We start from the raw sequence: 23,260 nt of genomic DNA, 5'->3' as shown, positions 1-23,260 counted from the left end.
TACGAGAGGAGTAGCCTGAACCCTTGCTGTTAAAAAACCTCTTCATCTTTTCAAACCAAGCTTTTGTAGCGTAATCACCAACGAGTTATCGTGTAGTTTAGATTGTTGAAGCCAAAACTTCATTGGTGATTATGTTACAAATTTTGGTTTGAGAAGATGATGATGTTTTTATCGTATATGGGTTCAAAGTTATTCCTCTCGCCAGGTGATATGCATGTTACAGGTATTTTGGTAAAGGATAATAGAAAACTCAAGATGGCTATATTCTTAAGAAGATATAAATGAGAAATTATTTATGTTATCGCGAATATAGTACTTTCAAAAATATGAGTTTGCTCCTTGATTCATTGGGCTTCTCAAAGCCCAACGGTTGAACCCAACAGATCGATCCAAACGTCACATGCCCAATCCATCGTAAACCAAGTTATAAATACAACTCTCCTTTCCTCTTTCACTCATTCCCTTCTCAATCTTCTTCACAAATTTTCAATTTCTTGCCAATAATGAATAAACTAGAGCGATGGAAAAGGATAACGCTGAATGGGCTATCACATTAGTCGTGATAACAGTGTTTATCATTATTCTCTTGTCACTCATGCATAACATGATCCAGAACATCTAGATCTATGTAACCGTCTCTTTTTCTGATTTTCATTTTGTATATTAGTATGGTGTGTTAAATAATTCTCACACATTTGTACGGGTTCGCATGATTAAATGGAGAAGTTCCGTATTAATTAGTTGTGTATATTAGTCGTCTTTTCCTCTCTAATAAAAATAAAATAATAAAATAATAAAAATAAAATAATAAAATAATAAAATAATAAAAATAATAAAATAATAATAATAAAATAATAATAATAATAATAATAAGTAACAAAGAAAGGCCATCCAAAACTCACCGAAATAATTAATGGATACACATCGTGTTCAGAGAAAATCGCGCACGCTGCAAGGTACACATAACACTTGTCACACATGCACCGATTATTCTATCCATATTCTATTACCGAGTTATGATCATCATTCTCGAATTACGTGTAAGTTTAACTACCCTGTGAAACTTTCCTCCGTATTTTCTAAACATTAAACCATCTCATTAATTGTATTTGGATATCGACATGACAAAGACTTCTGTGGATCCCCTATGATGCTTTGTTCATAATCACGTGGGTCATTAAATACACTTGGACTCCAGTTGGTATAGCCTCATAGATTGCCTATAAATCTTTTTTTTAAGCCATTCTTATTCATACAATTTTCACTATCCTTCCTCAAAGAATGGCTCAACCAAGAAAAATAACGGCAGAGAAAGACTACCTAAAACTTTTCAAGAAGGCGGTTTTCTCCTTATTTTGACACTGAAATCATAAATTAGAGGATGGGCGCCTCTTCTATATCATTCAGCGACTAGTTATTCCCGAGAATTGGTTTTGATGTTCTACCAATTTAGCGGTTATGAAGATGGAAAATTCTACTTCAATGCCTATGGACAACGATTGGAATTGAATAAGGAAATGATCTCCGACATACTTCAAATCCCACTAAAACCGTGGGTCCCTTTGTTCAAGAGTCATCATTCGATTCGCAAAAACTTTCTTGCGAGCTCACCAGTATCTCATGGCGACGTCGAACATACACATCACATGGTTCTTCAACGCTCTTTGAAACAGAATCAACGTGTTGTGCTCCAATCGGGTGGGACATAATGTGGTAGGTACATCACACCAATCTGAAGTCACAAAGCCTCAACTTCACCTACTTTGGATTTTGCAAACTCAAAGAGATGACTTTTGTCTCGATCCAACACCTCACGGAACGTAATCACCAAGAAAACAAGGCGGTCGCCAGTTCTACCCACTTTGGTTACGCAGATTATGATGCGTTAGGGGTTATCGATAATATCTCCGAGACACCCTTCAAAGAGTATATATAAAGGTACTTCAAACAGACTACTCGTTGGTTTTGGACCCCCGATGCTCGATAGATGAGCGAACACCTCAAGCTCCAATTAATTCATTTATTTGACGAAAATGTCATGTCAATATTATTAATCCCATGGAAGGCATTAAACTTCTTCATCGGGGTTTGAGGGAAATACACGTCCGTCAATATCATCATCACAACCTTCGGGATTTCCAAGATCGTCAAGCAACGATGATGTTGAACAAGAAGAGATCTTGGAAAATCATTCTCAATTCTTGAAAAATCATGCTCTCCTAATGGAAAATCAAAGCGTACTCTCTACTACGACCCGACCAAGGGGACATTCAGATGCATTTCGACCAACAAATAGATGACCTAAACAAATGGTGCAAAATATGCATCTCCTAGATCAATATCAGAATCCATGATATTACTAAGTCAATAAGTATATAATCATATATGTTATTACGTTTTTCCGTCGTACTATGTATTTTATCTTATCCTTTTGTTTTATTTTGTATGAAATGCTTAGTAGAATTGTCATCATTTCCATTGTGACTAATATAATTTTAACATGTGCTACAGGAGGGTCTATTTTCTTACATACTCATTTTTCCATCCAGTTGTCGTTACCTAGTTCATTACTTCATCCATCATGGCATCTTCATCAAACACAGCATCTTCATCATCCATGGTCCCTCCCAAACTCATTCCTGGAATTAGCAATCCTTTCAGTCTATGATGGATTCCAATGCCTATGGCCATCTCTTCCATGATTACATCACAAACATTGGGTGGTCTTCCCTAATTCTTCAACCTGACCAAACGTATTCTCCAAGTTTGGCTGCATACTTTTATGCTAATATGGAAGACACCACGTTCAACCATGCACATGGTTTCTACTTAGAAAGGGGTTCACAATCGAAGTTGGTGACACACCCCATATCTTTTCGAACAACAACTTGCCCTAACTTTGGACCTTCCATATCACTTAACCTCGCTGCATCTTGGCGTACATCTTTCATAATTCTTACCGCCTTTTCGGTGGCAAGCGTTTAGCGACTCTTTATGGTGATGGTCTTGAGATCAAACGAGAAGGAGATGGCCATGTACCATGGCGCAACATCACCATTCCATTAGCAAGCATGACCATGAACATGGGGACTGCAATGTTATTTGTACTCTGAACATTATGGGAGATTGGCATTTCTCTCTCGCCAATGAGGTCGCTATGGCCGTATTGATTACACTAGCTCGGGGGTCATGCTTTTTATTTAACATTTTTTAGGTTGTGTTGTCTCGGCCTGAACGAGCTCGCGACTTTTCCGGGGATAAGTATATACTTTACCAATCACCGCTTGCGAATCATGAAGACATTTTCCCACGGTTTGCGCTACTTTTCATGACTGGTGGTCAAAGGTGGATTCCATGTGCCCAAAGAAACGTAATCATTAAGCTCATTAAGGTTTTAATCGATGGGCGGCCCCATTTCGATACCTGAGGCATGTTCGATGTTACCCAAAGGACGAAAAGATGAAGACCAATTTGGGAATCCCCGAGACAAAGAATGGGCGAAAATCGGCGGACTATTATCTATTGGCGTGATGCTAAAATGCATTTCCTTAAAGAGGGCCTTGGAACTTCACGTCTATTTGGATGGTAAACTTAAGTTTGCCATTGTACATATATCTAGCTAAACCTTCTATTTGGTGTGCTATTGTTTTTTTCATGTTTCATGTTTGCTATGGTTCATTATATCGTGTGCTATGTTTAGTGTGCTATTGAACATTTTCTTGTTCTTTCGAATAATATATTATGATCTCCAACCTCTCTGTCGACCAAATCTATCTAGCCCTAATTTTGCTTATGGTTCTCGGTACTTTCTCTCTTTAATTATTGATCCTTCGAGGACTAAGCATCATTCGCTTTGGGGTGCTTTAAACTGTAGCAAAAATTAGGCATCTTGTAGCCTATATATAGTTTTACTTTCATATTAATAATTGTACTTAATGACAAAGTCTTGTTTCCTTTTCAATGATGAAAATTGTCTAGAAATCTCACATTAGTATCCTAATTAGGATTTGTTTTTAAGAAACTTTAGATAATAATTATGCAATAGTTTATACATCTTTTCATGAATATTCATGTACCGAGTATCATTAATTGTACATAGCAAGTAAGTTTCGAACCAACGGTTAGTTACTTAAACTATAAATCTGTGAGAATCTAACCAAAAAGCCTTTATATGAGTGATTTGTGTGTGATGACCGCGAGCAGGAGTAGTTTTTCCGATTAGAGGAAATTACGATCTACTTACTTGATCACCAATTCAACCCTAAAGAGAATTTAGGCCTTCTTTGGATCGACATAGCTAAAAATTCTTACCTTTACAAATTTTACCGCTAGTCACTCCATCGAACCGCTCATCAAACCTTTCACTTTCACCAAAAATTCCTTACCCATTTATTAAACCAAATAAAAGAACCTACCTAAGTGATGAGTATGAGAAATAGGATGAAATGTGGAAAAAATAAAGAGAAAGACTTGTCCCAAATATAAGTCGATTACTTGCTTGAAAAGGAAAATAGAATCATGTTCTTAAACCTTATATATATATATATATATATATATATATATATATATATATATATATATATATATATATATATATATATATATATCCTTAGTATCCAGAGGCTTAAGAACAAGGTTGGAAAAACTCAGTTAGAAGAAGGAAAGGAAACAAGGATTTCTATAATGTAAATATATGAAGACCCTATTCTCTCATACTCGTAAATTTTGATGATCCATTTCCATTTTCTTGTACACTATCACCTAAGCCCCACAATACCTAATAAAGACCTCTAGCTCAATTAGGAGTAGGGTGGTGTGATAATAAGTAGTAGACGTGATTGATCGACATCGGCTCCTCTGACTGTCATTGAGATGTAAGGAAACGTGTGCCCACTGCACACTGGAGTTAACAAAACCTGAGTGGAAAATTTTTGAGTGAATATGTGTTTCAACACATACCTGTGAGAACCCATTTAGGTATGCTCTCCAAGGATCTAGAAACAACCCTGCTAGTATATTTCAATGAAAAGTTCACTGCATGAATAATCATATGTAGATGTTTTAATTATTGAATACATATTAACTTGAGTTTCAAAGAAATAAATCCTCCCCTGCTAAGGAGATGTATGGATATCCGAGATTAATTTAGGAAACAAGTTTCGCATCATTGAGTCGTTGTAGTATAAATGAAGTTTGTGAGTATCTTTTAAGGAAAACTCTCACGAGGTTATAACTCATCCACTAGGGAATTCCTAGTGGTTTAAAGGCCTTGTTGCATATGGTCAATGCAATGTCGCTCTAAACGAGAATTAGTTTAGGACTACACATATTTTGGCCACTTATCTATTTTAGTGTCTCTTCTTTGCTTGAGGACAAGCAAAAAGTCTTTATTTGGGGGTAATGTGATAAGCACCCAAAAGTGTATTATGAAACCCCATTGAGACATATAAATTTGGTTAATTATGTGTTTAATAATCATGAAATAAATATGTTTTCATACTTTTTGCGGTATTTGCGAAAACATGGAAATATTGGTTAAACCTGAAATAAAGCACGAGGAACGGCGATATATCTGAATTCTCCCAAATCCACACGAAGCATCAAACTTCCAAAGCTCCTACCTCTCGAACCGGGGACTCGAATGCGACACGAGAGATGCTTCGGACAATCGGGGGTGATGAACTCTACCCATAGGCGGGAAATTGTAACACTTGCCCAAAATAACCGGACCCCATCGATCTGCACATGGACCCACTATGTGGGGCCACAAGATGGATGAGTCATCAATCATGGAGCATGTCAAGACAAAGATAATAAATTATTGGTGCAAAGTTGACACCTTGCATGTAATAAATTAGATTAGGTGTTAATAGTGAAAAAAAAAGGCAAGGTGTCACTTTGTTTTAATGTGGTAGATAAAATGAATCAATGTGGTTTGATAATTCACGTGGGAGGAAATGAGATTTCTCTCAAATGGAGAAGAAATTAGACAAATGTGGGGACACTCCATTTACTCCCTTGACTTATTTTCCTCACATGACATTATTTTAGTTCCTTAGTGAAAATGAGAAGTTAGTTTTGGTTTTTATTAAAAAGCTTGTAATAGTTTTAATGGAGGAACACTTGTTCTTCTAGAAAATATAGAAGTGAGTTTGGTTGTGGATATTTCTTCTCTCTCTCTCTCTTTCTCTTTGGTGTTTTTATTAGTTCATAAGTCTTTGTCCCAAGGATCATGAGCTAACTTCCCTTTTAGGGAGTTAGTCTAACTCATGTGAGGGTAAACCAATTGTTGGTTTGGTAGGTTTAGGAAGAACAACTAACTCTACATCCTACCCCAAAATGGTAGTTGGTGTAGAGTTTAGTTAGAAATCAAGCAATGAGCTTAGAGATAAGTCATTGTTTGGTTTCACTTGCTAGCATGTATGAGCTCTTTAGTGAGCCATGCATGCTAGGGATCAAATCTATTTTTCCGTTAGGGACTTGTCTATGAGTCTAGGAAGAATCAAAACCTATTTCAAATCAACACTAATGATAGTTTCACATGAGGAGGATTAACTCTCCAATTTCTCTTTCAAATTTCCATTTCGGTATTAAGTGCATGTTTTCATTGTTAATGTTTTTATTAATGTTTGTATAGGAAGGAAAAATCTAACATTTATGTTATATCCTTACTCCTTAATTTCCCTTTATTGTAACATCTAATTTTTAGTTGTTCTAAGCTTTAGGTTAGTTCGAATCCTTATTCAAACTCTACGAAACGAAGATCGTGAGTAAGGAATCTTGATTGCTTTTACATTAATTTAGAGAGTTCAAAACTCTAAGTAGTGTTCTCCAAGCATATATCACAAGCCATGGACCCAACAAAACTCTAAAAAGCAGGGGAACATAACAATGGATAGAGTAGGTCAACCTACTTTGTACCAAGTGAAACTCAAACTTTCAAACTAAAACTTGTGTCCAATGAAAATATATAGAGCAAATCATATGGATTCTCTAACCATGACGCCCAACTAGAAGCATCTAGTCATCAAGGCATTAGTTTCAAACACGGAGGTAAATGGGGCAGAGAAATTGTAGATAAAAAAAGGTAAGAAAGAGTTGCCTACCTGTTTTGTATTCCTGAAACACAGTACAGACTTCCCTTCCACCTGCCCAGTACGAATAAGATGTCGAGTAGTCCACCTATTGGGAAAACCGAACCTTAAAAGTCAACAAATAATGATAAATTATAAAGAGATAGACACGTCAATATAGCGCGTCATAAAGAATAATGAGGGCCTTTATGACTGGATACTAGCAAACATGGTGAATTGCAAAATTCCCAATGTATCGTTAACTTCAAACCTTCATAAAACTTTCATAAAAGGTAAAAATTAATTCCTTTCCAACAAATGTAACTCATTAATTAAGAGAAATCAGAGGTATCTTTTTCTAATGATATACCTTTTTATGTTCTTTACTTCATCGATCGATGGGTAAACCGTGCAATCAATATAACTAAGGGGTTTAAACACCCCACACACACACTAGACGCACACTTTGTTCAATTGTGATATGCACAATCTGTTAACTGATCCTATGGAAAGATGAATACAAAATCAGCCAGTACATCAAGTGGCCCTGACAAAGATACTAGTTGGACTAAGCATGAGTATGAAAGGTTTGAGAATAAAAAAATTGACAAATCACGAAAATGAAAGATAGGTCGACGATTATAATCACATTTAGCAATAATAAACAATTTTTATTTGTTAAACAAAGTCTTTCACTGCTTATTTGGTACAATCTTGGCCTCATATTAAGCTGTTGTAGAATTGTCCATAGTTCTTCATAAGATTATTGTGTTACAGGTGACACGACGTGACAACACTACTACTGAAATTTAAATACTACGGCGTCCACGATTTAAAGAGTATCGTATATGTGGGCTGGTAGTTACACATTCGACAGGAAATTGCAACCGCCTAGTTCTAGTCGATGATGGAAACAGGAAGGAACATCCAAAATTTAACCAAAGTTGGGAGGCCTTAATGGTTGTCATCCAAATAATAACAACTTGGCGGTTATGTAGCGAACCTAACCGTCAAACTTTTCAACTACTCAAAATAGATGAGTAAAAACAACTCCTCGCTGGGGTTCCACTTAGCTGGTTGGATTAGCAAGAAGACCCGGTCGGATGAAGTCATTCACTTTCGCATACCCACGGGTGGTCGACAAAAGCACACTTTTTGACTAGCATACCAATAGTATTGATGAACTTCGATTACTTCCACAAAACATAAGTAGAAGAGAAATATAAAATTCCTTTAGCAAAGAAACACATATTTTCATTCGGTCTATGTACAAACTTCTCAATCAAACCAATGCAACTATGGTAAAAGAAAGAAGTTACTGAGGGAGTTAGTATAACATCTAGTATCTCTTAGAGGCAACTAGAAAAAGAAATATGATAAAAGAAATTTCTCGGTGTCTTTGTACCGAAGGCGATATGAGGAGAGATCATCCATCTACCAAGAAAATTTAGGAGTTAAGAGATCCCTGTATAATCTTCGTAAACTTTGCTTCTCCTTCCTTTCTTCCGACCTTTCTTGACTTTTGCATTCTTGAATATTTTCACAAACGTTCTTTAAGTTCCCCAACTGTTAAGATCCAATACAATGAATAAAATGAGAAAGTCCTTAACAAGGTGCCAGGCGTAATTTGTGAAAGAAATGCGTATAAATGGAATCTCAAAGAACACCTATTAGATAAGCATAGATGGACATACCGACGTAACCCACTTGTACATTTTCGTGACCATAAAGTAAATGTTAAACCCGGATATAACCAATTTACACTTTAACCTGAATGTCCTTGAAAATTAACACAAACTTCAAATGTGTGGACTTGTGGAGTAGTGTACTTACAAAATTACAGCTACCAACCATTATTGTTTTAGTAACATCTTACTTCTTTCCTTCCAAGATATGGAAATGTCTTTTACAAGTGAATACCAACCAATTTTTCATGTGACAATTTTTAGTTTTTTTGGTAACCTCGGGACAACTTAGTTCTCATTTCTAGGTATAAATGTTCCCAAAGCATTATTAAAGAACAATTCAAGGAAACCAACCAAAACAATCAACTTCCCACTGAAAATCCACCATACGAGTAAAGGCTTACATAACGTGAAGAATCTCCATAATCCCTACATATAATCATATTAATCTTAATCAAGTAATGAGGTTTATGTGCAACCGGTCGCTTGGTGTATAATATCCCAAGTTTATACCCACAGTAAAACATGGTGTGTGCAGTAAAACATGTGCACCAGGGTTCAAACTTGCTATGAACATCTCATTAAACCTTAATAAAACCTAGCAAAAAAAAAAAACATGGTGTGTGCGGTAAAAAGCATGACCAACTACTTGTTTAAAGATAGTCCGATGTTTTCAATAGAAGTTTGGCGGAGTAACAAGCTATAAAACTTGTGTGTATAGTATGGATCACTTTCTCATAAACAACCCATTAACAATCTTAACGGCACAACTTTAAAATAACCACTAGTGTAAACGTGAACAAATGAGCAAGTCCATCCTAACAGAGCATATATAAAAAAAAAAAAAAGGAAGCTAATCATATAAGCAAGATTAACATCAATTTCAAATTAAAAAGTTTTAACAGTGGGATAGATGCATACCTGCTACAAAACCTGAGAAGAAGAAGTTGACCCACACAAAAGTAAGGGTTACCCACAATATAAGACAATAATAGTTGTTCCTATTGGGCAAAATCGTAAGGCAGAATAAAAAATTAAAGATAGTACAAATTGAAAGATTTTTCTTCATCATATCCATCGCCATGTTAGGATCAGAGAACATTTGTGCACAGTGCATTTTGAGTTTGCCCTTTGGGAACATCAGCAAGCCATTCTCTGCATAACACAACATACTGAAATCTCGGGAGGAATGGCCAATACAAAACCTCTGCGACAATAATAATATTAATATGATGACAGATGCTCTAGTAAAAAGAGATTTTAACAAAATATGGCACTTTGAAATCATGCATACATGTCAAACATATATCTTACATTGATTTACCGAACACAAAAATCAATCTCCTACTCATCAAGAAATTATTACTAACAAACCTCAAAACTCACACTTCGATGTAGTTTAAGATGTTAAACGAGGAATATTTGAGATAATAAAGAAAACAAAAAATGTGACGAACTAAAGGCGACCACGGACACAAGTCCCGAGAGGTAAAGCTGGTGCCGGAAAAAAGCAAAGAAATATTACATTACTTTGATACTACATGTAGAATGGTAGAACCCCATTAAGTTAATACCACGATGAATCAAGTATCTGCTTAAATAATGAAATTTGATAATCCCGACTTAGGCCAATGTATTAATAATTAACAAGTTCGCTAAATTTGAAAGATGATAAAGTTCAAAATTCCCTTATAGTCTTCTATAGGTTCCACTTGTTATAGAAAAAATTAATAAGCCTATGATGTGTAATGGTGTAGAATAACTTGTGTTCAATTAGTAAAGATTGAAGTTGAATAAATACACAATTATCATATGTGTAGAATTTTATGATATAACTGTGATATATACATATTTACTTATACATAATAGAACTTGCTCCAAATGAGTAAAGAAACATATATCAAGGTGATATTATAGATCCTTCATTCCATATCATGTATCAAATTTATAGAGAAATAGAAATAACATGAGCGTAATAAATTTTAAAAGCTAAAAATATTTAGATTCTACTAGGAACAATGTAAGTAGCATAGTCAAAACTCCATGATATGCCACTTTGAAAGTAATCTATTTCTAAGGTGATTGTCTCCTGCTTGGTTAGTGCATTATGGACAGATGGTGGTGGTTAAAATGGGGGTTGCTAATAACCTACTCTTCATTCATAAGTGTTCTCCCTTGTGTCTTTAAAATTTCTAGCTGCCAAGAAATAGGTGAGTTATTATTTTCAATAGAAGATACTAGATTGATATAATTATTAAATAACAACAATAGTTAAGGGCATAACCAGCAGCTAGATCACCTAAGATAGGATAGAATAACTCAAGACTCTATTTCATCGAATTTTAAAAAAAAATGTGTGAACAAAGCAATAGTTGTGTAACTATAAAATAGTAATATATATTTTTTCTTTAGATTGATTGATTTAGCTGTCCTGGTGTCCTACGTCATATAGGTCACCATGATGGATCTTTCGTATTAGTGTCAAACACCGATACCCGATAGTTGTCAATGTTACTTAGAATTCAACTCATTAGGCATTACAATCAAACTTATATACATACCCACCCTAGGCCGACAATTACAAGGAAACAGAATTTTTAAAACCCACAAAGCATGTTAATGATCTAGCTTGTACTGAGTCACATCCCCCATAACATCCACTACCACTAAAGATAATATATTTTATTAATTTTAGACCAGATATGTAAAAACACAGGAGGATTATGTAAACTTCAATGTAACCGCTTAAGGTTCAAGAGCTATAAAAGCCAATGTAGTGTAGGAGAAGTTTGTGTGCATCATGAATTCCCTTCCAAGTACAAAAAATACAGTAGTGTGTAGATTGAATTCGCCCCCAAACTTCGATAATCACGTTTTGTGCATCCCTCCACTTTTTAATTTACGTTGGTCAAACATCAATTGACTTCGCTAAGTCCATTACACAAGCACTTTCGTATTTATAAGACAAAAATACACATGTCCCATTTTGACATTAAACCCAACAGTTTTCCAAATTCAATGAGTTTACCATCGGCTTTCCAAACTCCTCCTCTATGACTACCACAATCACTACTACCAGGACTCCATGACTAAACCCAACTACTTGGACAACAGATTTCCCAACTGTTTTTCTCCACAACCACCACTTTGTGGGCCACCAAAAACGACAATAAAATCATACCAAATAGACCTTCATATGGACCACCACCATTACCACAACCTACTTCCTTAAATGGATGACCAACTTCCCACCACCACATCATACCAACAGTTCTCATCCCTCGCATTGTACACTAAAAGCTACCTTGAAGATTAAGGATGGAATATCAGGGAGGTTACTCATGCCTTTGGGTCAACAATTGGACAAATACCTCCATGGGGATGATGAGACAGTGTTATGGCCAATGAAAAGTAAGTTCATAGTAGTAATCTTGGATAATATATATAATTACAGCAGCTACAACAACAAAAAAAAATGAGATATGTATGTTGTTCTTACATAAGAGAACCCAACAAGTTTTTCTGTCAAAACTCTAACACTTCATCATCTCTTCAAATATTATATCTACCAACCCAAAGAAAATCCAAGCCATTGTGGATTTCACCAAATATTCACAATGTGTATAGCCTCAATGGCTCACTACATTTAATCGCCAATTTGTTCATGATTTAGTTCCCTCATATCCTCTATCACAAATTATAATACCAAAACCAACCTAGAAAATTCTCCAAATAAAACAAAAGTCCCCCACTAATTAAAGTCTAATTTGCAGTTTCATCCTAAATACTGAAAAATAAGAAAAACAAAAACAAACCTAAGATTCTTGAAATAAGCTCTCCAATTCTAAAAGACTTAATTGTATAAAATTAGCGTAAGCTCTTAAAATTCCTAAAGCCCTAACAACAATCTGTTTGTTAAACAACAATAAAAATCAAAACTTTAGACTAATAACAACAAAATTGAAAGAAGTAAATAAAAATAAATAAAAATTACCCTTTTTGACGATTTTGGGATCACTTGGTAACCGAGAAGAACGCATGAGTTTTGAGACAAAGTAACGGAGGATTCGATTAGTACCATGACTAGTGAGAGTGAGATTAATACCCAATCTCTAATTGCGTGTCTAAAACTAGATCTTCTGCCATTATTATTAATTAATTAATTTCATATCACCTCTCGAAATTGGGAGCAAGAAGAGAAAAGATAAGAAAACCTTAATGGGAATTGGGAAGAGAGTAGTAGCGGTGAGAGAAAGAGAGATTTTTATTTCACGATTTCTTTTTGTTTCCTATTTTCAAAATTTGAAGTTGTTTTGGTTTTTTGGATTTCTAACACTTATCATACGGTTTTCAAGTGTTAGAAATTAATTCTTAAAATTCATCCGAATTTAAGTAACACTTTACCGCATTCCCAACGTTTAAAAAGCGTTGGCAAATTACCAACGCCTAAAAACCGTTACAAAGCAAAAAAGGTGTGTGTTACAAATATCCTATTATGGTGTAGTGCTAATTTCTCTACAAGTACCCTAGGTTCGACTTTCTTTGTGAGCATTTTTGTATCCAGATCATTTGATATATAGTAGACAAACCCCGGACCCAAGCACTGAATAGGGGCCTTATTATTGGGCTTTGACTCGGGGGCCCTAGGCGGCAGCCTAGTTGGCCTTGCCCCAGAGCCGGCCCTGGTCAAGACTTATCAACTATGTTCATTTTATGAACACACCCGATAAGCAAACATGCAAATCGGGTCAGCATTATAAACAATGCTGGTATGAGTAGCCCTAAAATACGAAATATATATATATATATATATATATATATATATATAAGGCAGGTAGTTCCTCTACTGAGGTGCCTTAGCTTCCAATACAATAATAATAAGGCATTTAGTTCCTCCACTGAGGCGCCTTAGCTTCAAACCGTACTAAATCAACTGTATCTAATAATAGAATAACCAAACTAAAACTTACTTTATACTTAAATAGGCATAGGCCTGATCACAGAGTGGGTCACACCTGCATAAATAATCAATCCAACCCACCCTTCTGCAACACCCTTGTGAATGCAACATAAATTACAATAAATCCTTTATTAGAGATTTAACGTACACTTTGTTATATCATCACAGTTATTGTTTAGAGTTTCTTCAAGTGTCTCTAGAATCACGTCGTCTCTATGTTTTACCTAGTTTCCCTGGCTGCCACAATCGCTTCCCAACGCTGAACATGTACATCCACATGCCTCCCCTCACAAAATAAACCACTCCGTGCGTAGCTACCCTAAGCGGGATATCGCATACCATGTAACCCTCACACGAAAGTCAATGTGTGAGTACTGCCACTATTCGGCATAAAATATCGCGCATCTCGTTCTAATTTTGCGAACGGAATAATCAAGCCACTATTCAGCTACGCCAGAAGGGCCATTCAGATTTATTGAAACGTCAGAAGGGCCAATCAAATCACTTACGCCCTTCACATGGGCCAATCACATGAGTTGTGGTAGCTAGGTTTCAGGATTTTCATTACATAATTTATTCAAGTATCATACGTTTATATCTCATAACCATTTCACTTTATCACGTGCATGTCAAATATATTATTGCACTAAGCCACCATATTTGGAAATATCTCAATACATCTCATAACAACTTTCATTCTTTCATGTGCCAAATAAATTATTGCACTGAGCCACAATCCCATGGGAAATATCTACAAATACTATACTACCTCATAACAGTATCTCACAGATATAATAATGGAGCGTTTACATTTATTTCTCCAAAAATATTGCATTTAATAGATATCCTAACATATCATCTCATTTAACATAACAACAATTTCAACATTTCACATAACGTCACAAATTTCTCCAAACGTACCGCATAACATTTTTATAGCGTTTTAGAAATATTATATCTCCTAAAATCTCAATCTCGTCACGTGTCAATAATTGCACAATATCAACGTCAAATCTTTCTTAGATAATGACAAACCGTTTATACAGGCTTCTACAACATGCCACCATGGGATTAGTCCATAAAATTTACAACATAAAAAGATAATGTAATTAAACATTCAATAGTCCACAATCAATGTCTAAAACCAAAGCCCAAAAGTCTAAACATTTAAAGACCCAGTTGGACCCATTTTAAGTCATATGGACTGGTCCAAACAAAAATAGAACTAGCCCAAACAAAAGAAATGAAACTGGCACAAAAACTTAAACTGAACTAGCCCAAAATACAAATGAAAAAGGAGCTGGGCCAAAGAAACAAAACTGATGTGGTACAGCCCAAAAACAAAATAAAAAGGAACTTGCCCAACAACAAACTAATATTTAGGCCCAAGCCCAACCGACCAAACCACTAAACCAACAAAATAGACTTGGGTGCACTAGATCGCGATCTCAGTCACCCTCTCCAACGCACCACCAAGTTCCAGCAACTCCCTCCACCGATCAGCCACCACCAAACTCCAAACCTAACCGAAATTACTCCAAACCAAAACCCCTACCACTTTAATTAAGGCAAAAAAACTCTAATTAATAAACTCGAAATCACTCTCCAAGATCTTGACCTCCATTCACCACCGTCCGACGGCTTCACACAGCCCCACTCGACAGCCCTCACACACCCCCACTACCACCCAACATCATCCAACCAAACAACAGTTCACCTAATCTAATCTACTGGGCGATTTCTCTGGCCGCCATTAATACATTTACAGAGCTTCAACAACCCCACTCCTCTCTAACACTCAATCACCCAAACCAAACATCAATTTGCATACCCAACACTTCACAACAATAGGAATTTAAAACCACAACAAAAAGAGTTAAAAACTATGCAGGACGATTTCTTTCTCCTGGGCTTGCGCCACCATTAACGGGCCCAATCAAGCTTCGACAGTTCAATGTCGATTTCAAAGTTTCAACAGAGTTTAACAATACAACAAACGCCGAATAATAACAGGAGAATGAGTTGTAAAACAAAATGGAAGGAAACCATAGACAGATATTAAAATTGTCTGTATACAGCATACACAAAAATATAAAACTATAGATTTGATGAAATAGCAATATAACTACTCACCTATATCGCGAAAAACGTATCTAGAATATGAAAGAAAAATCGATTCCGAGCTCGCTAGAATACGCATGATCTGTGCTCCATTCTTCTTTGTTTTAACTTGTCTAGTTCTAATGAAAAATTAGCTTTCTTAAAAATCCTCCATTTTTTAAAGACCATCCCATTCTAAAGAATTCTGTCATATTTTACTTTAAGAAATTTTTCATATTTTTCCCCATAAATTACGGAATTATTCCCTCCATGTTTCCTTATTAATAAAATCTCTACATATTATTTTAAAACTTAAAAAATTTCCTATTAAATTATTTTCAAACCAAACAAACTATTTTCCCTCTTTTTTTCAAAGAGTCAAGCCCACATTTAATAGCCTATTGACCAATAAATAAATATCAAATTCCGAAATACTGAATATTGTTACGAAATAATGGAAAAATAATTTAGGGTCTTACAGTTTTCTCAGTTTCAAGTTCAAGTCGGAATAGACAGGCCTTTGTATGTTTCACCTTAGCCTTGTATATTCCAACTTGAGAGGGGGAATAAGGAGATATGAAGATATTCAGTAGTATATGAGGGAAGGAGAATATGGAGATGAATGAGAAAGACTATTCATGTCTCCATATTCTAACAAGCCTTAACGAACTCTTCATGACAAGGCATGTCCATTATTCAGTCTTCAGTATGACATCTCCACTATTCAGTCTTCAGTATTCAGGTAGCAGTCAAGCCTAAACTGCAAGTATGTTTCAGGTAGCAATCAAGCCTTAACTCCAAGTATGTTTCAGGTGGCAGTCAAGCCTTAACTGCAAGTATGTTTCAGGTAGCAGTCAAGCCTAAACTGCACTCATCGATTCAGGTAGCAGTCAAGTTATAACTCCACCCAAGATTCGGAGTACCCATAATAGTATTTTGTTAACATTAACAGTGATATTGATAGTAGTAGCCAAGAAGCGCACATCAAGTTAGTGTTATTGTTTTCAATTTATCTTATGACAGCCATAACATTGAATGGAGTGAGTAGTAGCCAAGCAACACGCCACTAAACTGGTGTTATAATTTTAGTTTGTGACTGTGGTACACCTTCAGTATTCAGGTTTGGTCATTGCCTATGCCAACAGTTTCACCTCCAGAACGTCTCAACAGTTGTTCGAGTTCTTCAACTAAAGACAGTTCTATGTGAAAGGGGGAGCAGTATTCTTATCTTTTATTTTTTGTAATCCAAGTTCAAATTTGCATAGTTTACGTAATTACAGCTTGAGGGGGAGTGTTAGAATATATCAGTATTAGTATATGTCCTATATGGAAAGTCCCATGTTTCTATAAGTGTGGACATCCATATCTAGTATTTTTTATTATCATGTTTTAGGTTAGTATAAGTATGTAACTCTGGGTAGAGAACAATCTCTCTCAAACTCTATATTCCAACCCTAATAAATCTCTAGTCTTCTCAGTTCTTATTCTTGATTTCTCTAATATATCAATGTCACAACTCTCCTAGTATCAGTACTAACATAGAATTCTACAATTTGTCACACAATATTTGACCTCACCAAGCATAAACAGTTGAGCATTAAGACTGGTGTGGCTATAAAGACACATGTACTGCCCCTAAAAGTTCTTCTATTAGCTAGTAGTTTTGTTGCTGTGGAGACGTTGTCATTTTAATAAGAGGCATCACAATGAATGTTAAATGACCACTCCAACTAACTACTATACCATTTTTTATAAGAGCAAATTTTGTTATTAAGCAAAATTTAGAAAGTAGAGTAGGAGTCGACAATTAGCAAACCGAGGGTGGTCAGTAATTCAGTATATCTATAACACCCCGTGTTTTAGTTCTCTTATTTTCATAATAATAATAATAATGAATAATATATAAAATAATATAGGATAACTATCAGTTAAGGATAAAAGCCCATAGATAAATGGATAAGGGTTGTCCTTGTTTTTCGGGGAGTCTTCGCACGTAGAGTTTTGGGGAAAAAAAATACAGCGAGGGTTTTAGAAAAAAAAAAAGGGGGAGTTTGGCTGAGAGAAGAAAAGGTTTTGAACGAGGAAGATCGTCGTTTCGCGCAACAGTTGACTTCGGTCTTTCGGGTTTTCTCGCTGTTCGGTTTATAAAAGGTGAGTAGAATATTCTTTATCCATAATTTGGTATCGTGTTTTTCTTGTTTCTGGTTAGCTTATCATGTTATGGTAGGCGTTAAAAACATGTGATCACCTTTTAGTATCTGTGGAAGGATCTCACGCGTGCTACACTTATCACAAGTATGAAATAAAGATAGAGAAAAACTATTGCCTTCCTGAGCCTTATAATCTGCTATACCTATGAATTGTCAGGAAATTTTTGGGTAACTGTTAAAGTGCTGTCTAGGTCATGATGTTTATGATCAAACATAGAAGTCGTTCAGACTACCATTTAGTTGGGGAGATTCAGTAGTGGGAATCGTTGATGGTACGGTGTGGCAAGTGGAGTTTCACGTCTTTTTAATTTGAGAAATCACTGAGACACATTTGTTGTTTTTGGCGGGACGGATTGGATGGCCTCTCCAAGCTGATGCCTTCTGCTCTTGCATTAGTTCATTGGACTGGTGCGTTTTTGAACTGTTGAAGCTCAAGAGAGCATCAATGGCAGCCAAGAAATCGCCAGTAATTGTTATTGTTGGTTTTGTTGTGTTTTTTTTTATTGTGGATGATTGGGTTGATGTTTGGGTGTGAGGGGGTGTGTTTGAGGTTGGTATGAGGGCTGTTGGAAGCTTGAAACAAGCTCTAATGGCGGTGGGAATATTTCCAGATCTAGTTTTGGAGAAGATGGTGGAATTAAGAAGTGAGGATTTCGTGTTTGTTAAAGGGGTGGGGGTTTGCACCCTCTTCATTTTCGGTTTGATGAAGTGAGGGGTGGTGGCCGATTTTTGGGTGGCCGGTTTTGGTGGTGGCTGGTGGAGTGAAGAAGATGAACAGTAATCCGATTTTGGGCTTGGGCCAAATCGGTTGGGCCAAAAACATTAGTTTGGTTGGGCCGGTTTTTAGTTAAGTTGTTATGTGGGCCGAAATCTAATTTAAGTGGTTGGGCCCTTTTTCTATTTGTTTTGAAATTTATGGACCAGTTTAATTTAAAGTTTTCGGGCCGAACTCAGTTGTGTTTTGGGCCTGTTCAGTATAAGTTTTTGGGCCCGTTTCTAATATTGTTTGGGGCCAGTCCATTGGACTTAAAATAGATCTAATTGGGTCTTTAAATGTTTAGACTTCCGGGTTCTAAGGTTTGGGTTTGGCCAGTTGGGTCCGAACCATGGCCTTAACCATGAGCCTATGAGTCATACACCTTTGACCTTAGTCATGAACCATGGCTATGACCGAACCCGCTGAATACTAAACGACAGGTTTGACTTTGACCGGGAGTTGACTTTTGACCGTTGACCGAGTTGACTTTTAACCCGGATTATGATTTGGGCTATTTGGATAGGTCTGGGCTATTAGCATGCTTGACTTTAGGCTAAGACCTCTATATATAATGTGTGTATGTGTATTAACTACTATGTGATTTTGCGATTTTTTTATATGCAACGTATATGACACTAAGACATCCCCTCAAATTAATAATAGCGTAAATCAAAAATACGAGGAATCAAGATACTCATTCGTTATCCGAAATGATATATAAAATAAAGTTCAATAATCGTAAATAAAGTTACCGCGACTCTTTTAGAACTCCACGACTCAAGTTTTGAAATTTTAGTTTATGATTTGTTGATGTCATATGTTAGGTGGGCATTTATTGAATGTGTCATAAATGGCCCGTTAAGCGTTATATAGGGGTATTCATCAATGTGTGTAATTGAATGACCAAATTGTTTGGACTACCCTGTAGAGAACCAAGGTATTCGCCTTGGGTTAGTTGTGTTCCTTGAGTGTACGGGAATGTAGGGTTGGGTATTCCTTGATGTGGCCGGGAATGACTGGGTACATAGGTTGTGAAATATGTGTATAAGAAAAAAGTAATTGATTAATTAATAAGAGAAATTAATTTGATTGTCTTGCGAGTGTGCTTGGGTTTGCATTGGAATACCTATAGGATATCGACAAATGATAGAAGTTCTAACTTTCTTTTGCGGAGGGTAGGACTTAATAACCTTTTCTTGAGGGGCGCTGTCCTACCCTTATACGAAGAATGGATATCGGTAATTTTAAATTCAATGGTTTAGATATTAAAAGCGAGTTATTTTGATGAGTTATATAATGGAAGTTTTGCTTGGGAAGAACTATGCCGGTTGAAATGACGGAACTACCTGTCTTCCAAGCTGGTAATGATTAAGTTATGGGAAAATATAAAGTGATTGTTTGGATAATTAAAGTATGATAATGTTTTATGTGGTTAGTCTACTCATACCAAAGAAATTCCATTTTGGTTCTACCCATGTTTGCTTTGTTTTGCTTAGCGTGGGTGTGTTCTTAGGAACATAGGTGGAAGGCGATGGAACCATGGCATGTGATTGGGATTCTCACTTTGGAAGCGGTCCGGGAGTTTAGTTTATTTGGTCTGATCTTTTGGAAGGATGTAATAACGTAGGTTACATTTTTATATGACATGAGAATACGATGTTGGAAATTTTTATTCTTAAAGTTTGTTTATGTTTGTATTGGGATGGAAGAAAGTTTTTAATAAAGTGATAGTTGAGGAATTTGGAGTTTATTTGTGGTTAAGTTGATCCTGTTGTGATGTGGTTTTAGGTTTTGACATGTGTTGTATCCCCCTCATGCTTTGGGTTTTAGACAATTGAATATAGTGATGTTTGAGATATTTATATTTCAAATATTCATTATTTTAATTGTTTAGAAAATCGGGCTGTGACAATATCTAATCTATCGGACAAGGAAAGTAAAGGGAAAGTGGTCGCTCCAGATTATTTTTGGTTCATTAGGTTTTATGGATTTCCTATTTACTTTGTTCGTATAATCTTACAAATTACAATTGAAGTACAAGGAAACAACTACCAGTTATTCACAAGTAAAGGGTGCATGGTAGCAATTTGCTAAAGTACATGACATGGATGAATTGCAATGACATTTTCCTAAAGAGAACAAGTTGAAAATCTACATAGGTCTACTAGATGATCCTGAACCTTGAATTGTCTTTGCAGTAAGATAAGGCTCTTATTTTTTAACCTGAAATAGATAGTTAAGGTGACCATGGATGAGCGCACCTTTTAAATTGGTAATAGTTTCTATTCGCAGTCAGTGATCTTATCTTGAAGATCAAAAGAATATCTCATCCATATGCAGTCATTGCACAAGCTAGTACTGGATAGACGAGAACTTGTTATGAAAAATAGTGTAAGCTACCGGAGGACCTGAGACCAATTAAAAACTGTTACAAACAAGCCCCAAAGAAGCAACAGAAAAAACTGATCAGAAGATACTGGGCAAAACAGTTGGTTAACCACAGCCAGAGTAAGAGACGCTATACTATTATCACTGCGTATTGATGGTGACTTGCTACTAGAGTTGCTAGGCATCAAGCAAAAGTTTGCTACCATATTTACTATTAGTGCTGGAAATGGTAAGGGATGCGATCTAAATCCGAACATATCCGAATTCATTTTAACGGATATGGTTTATAGATTTGTGACTAGAATCCGACCCTAATATCCGAAAATCCGAATCATTTTAACAAGATTTATATTTTAATGCCTAAAAATTAATTTATATCTTACATTTATATATGAAAATCATTAAAATAATATATTTTTTGGTGTTTTTTAATGGATAGGGATATTCGAAATCCGACCCGAATCCGGATGGATCCAAATGTGGTAAAAAAAGTTTTGAGTAAGAATCCGACCCCCTCTCCATTTCCAGCCCTATTTACTATCGAAGATAAAATTTCAATACAGAATTTATTGGGAGTATTATTCCTAAAACGAAAATGGAATCGGATGTAAACTTCTTGGCTATTGAGAGTTATGACTTTGAACTTCTCCAAAACAAGAACTCCCACTAACCCTGAATGCTCTTCAACATAAGTACATAACCAATAAAAAATAAAAGACATATTCATTCCATATTGTCATATCTTGGATTACAATGACAAAATATATTGATGAAAAAGAAAGAAATAGTGGAATCCTAATAACTTAAAGCACGTCGGCTATTCGATCGCTATGATATCGTTTCTTTCTGTCCCCAATCTGTCTGTGGACGCTTTTAATTAAGTAGGCTGGCCGGCTCATTGTCTTCTAGTCCAATCTAACCTCTTTAAAGACTTCTCCCAACAATCTTTTATTGTTTTTAGGTGATATGGCACTAAAAGAAAATGAAGTTATTCTTCTACTGCCTTTGTAACTTTTCATTAACTATTGCTTTGGATACAAATTACAGTTTCAATTAACTACCGCATACACTAACCAAACCAATATTACATACTAACTTCTTCATTATCTCTCTCTCTCAAATGAGCTTACAAAGAAGCTAAAGTTTTGAAGAGATTATAAATTATTTAATAATTATATTAGATGAATGCGAAATATCAAACAGAAAAGGTGTTTTATAGAATGTGGAAAGAAAAGTTGCTAAGAAGCTACTTCTAAAAACTCTCAAAACTGAAATAGAGTAACGCACACAAGTCGTCCCTCAAAGAAAGAGCCAAAAAGATAAAGAAAAAAAAAAGGTGTCCGACCGGCGAAAGAGTCTTGCTACTTGCAAACTTTGTGAATGAATTTTGGTGGACCAGCTAGTTGCTAAAGCAAATTTAGTCCCACGTGGGTAACAGAACGACAAAACTCTTATTAAATACTAGCTAATATGCATGTCCTAGCCAGGCTCATAGCTAGTAAATTCGTGGACGGCAAAAGTTCGATATGGCAATTATTCGCCTAAGATTCGAAATTTTCAACAATAATACTTTTAAATATTCGGTCCAAAAAAACGCTAACGGCAAAAATACGATTCGTGTTTTAAACGGGTATAATACGAATGCATTCTTTTGAAATTCGGCTATATATATTTTCATTTAAAATTTTGATATATAATTATATAGTGGGTTTTCTTTCTTTTTTGTTCCTTTTTAAAAAATTTATTCATGAACAAAATAATACTAAGTTGAAATTTTTGGTTCTACACTTCTACTTACTATTTAGTATTTACCTCAACTTTGTTCACCTGAAGTGAAAAGAGAAGAGATCTAAATATCTAATCCATCTCCTCAAGGGAAAATGACATTCAAGCATAGGAATGGGGGCCGTAACAAACACGGCCATGGTCATGTTAAGTTCATTCGTTGCTCCAAGTCTCAACTCTCAACTGTGGCAAATGTTGCCCCAAGCCCCCAAGGATAAGGCAATCAAGAGGTTTCTGGTTAGGAATATTGTTGAGCAAGCTGCTGTTAGAGATGTTCAAGAAGCTTGTGTCAATGAAGGATA

This window comes from Coptis chinensis, chromosome 1 (assembly GCF_015680905.1).
Source record: "Coptis chinensis isolate HL-2020 chromosome 1, ASM1568090v1, whole genome shotgun sequence".
NCBI lineage: Eukaryota > Viridiplantae > Streptophyta > Magnoliopsida > Ranunculales > Ranunculaceae > Coptis > Coptis chinensis.
Note: the sequence above shows the minus strand (reverse complement) of the source record.